This window comes from Schistocerca cancellata, chromosome 3 (genome assembly GCF_023864275.1).
Source record: "Schistocerca cancellata isolate TAMUIC-IGC-003103 chromosome 3, iqSchCanc2.1, whole genome shotgun sequence".
In the NCBI taxonomy this organism is placed as follows: domain Eukaryota; kingdom Metazoa; phylum Arthropoda; class Insecta; order Orthoptera; family Acrididae; genus Schistocerca; species Schistocerca cancellata.
In genome coordinates, this window is record NC_064628.1 from 221,529,618 (window position 1) to 221,530,639 (window position 1,022).

General features: G+C 45.3%; 1 non-coding gene across 1 annotated transcript; it reads left to right on the forward strand.

The window, feature by feature from the left end:
- The first annotated feature begins 315 nt into the window (after positions 1–315).
- On the forward strand, positions 316–388 carry Trnat-agu (transfer RNA threonine (anticodon AGU)). Its single transcript has one exon. It is a non-coding gene; the product is annotated as a tRNA-Thr (tRNA).
- The last annotated feature ends 634 nt before the right edge of the window (positions 389–1,022 follow it).

Consider the following 1,022-nt stretch of genomic DNA (forward strand, 5'->3'; position numbering starts at 1 on the left):
GCAGCCAGCCAAGTACTAAACCCGGGTCTTCTTGCTTACTAGGCAGATATGCCGACCATTATACCACCACAGCACTGTGGTCAACATAGCTGCATGAACTACCCAAGTCACATACCCTCCCCCAACACAAATTTAATTTAAGATCTATATGATCACATGTAGTACAGCACTTCCCCATTATGTCCAATGCTGGGGTCCTATTCGAATGTCGGAGAGCCCTGGTAATAGTGACAATATAAGGGAAGATGTGAGTTGGAGTTTGTGTTGGGGAGGGTATTTGACTTGGATAGTTCATGCAGCTATGTTGAGCATAATGCTGTGGTGATGTAATGGTCAGCATATCTGTCTAGTAAGCAAGAAGACCCGGGTTTGAGTCCCGGCCACAGCACAAGTTTTAATTCACTTCTTCAGCTTCCAACGTTATCGTAAAATACAATCGTTTAGCTGAACACATGGTCTGCCAACTGAAAAGGTCACTTTTGTGTCATGACTCAGCATTGGACAGAGATGTTGCCCATCATCCTCATGGGGTCTCTGTGTGTCATTGAAAGATCTGAAAACCATGGCTGCAGAACTTGTTTATGGCTGGCCAATATGACTGTCCTGCAGTTCTTTGGCAACTTGTGAGGCAACTGAATTCACCCATCAGATTTCATATAAAATCTGCACACACAAATCTGGCAACTACGCAGACCCATTTCCCTTTTGTTTTTGATGAGCTGTGGGAGTGCCAAGATGTCTTTGTACCGCATGACACAGTACACAGGTCCTGCACTCACCTTACGATGGACCTTACTGTATCATCAGTAGGGAGGCCAAGACATTCAAAGTTGATGTGATGGGTACAGCTACCTCCATCACTGTTGACAGGCTCAAACCAGCTTTCCATACACCCTACGTTGGTATGGACTCATCTACACACACCACAGACTTGACAAACTTCCAGCCACTCCATTGCCCATCATAGATAAGCCACAACAGATATCACAGGCCTCCTTTATCCAGTACAGACGACACATACT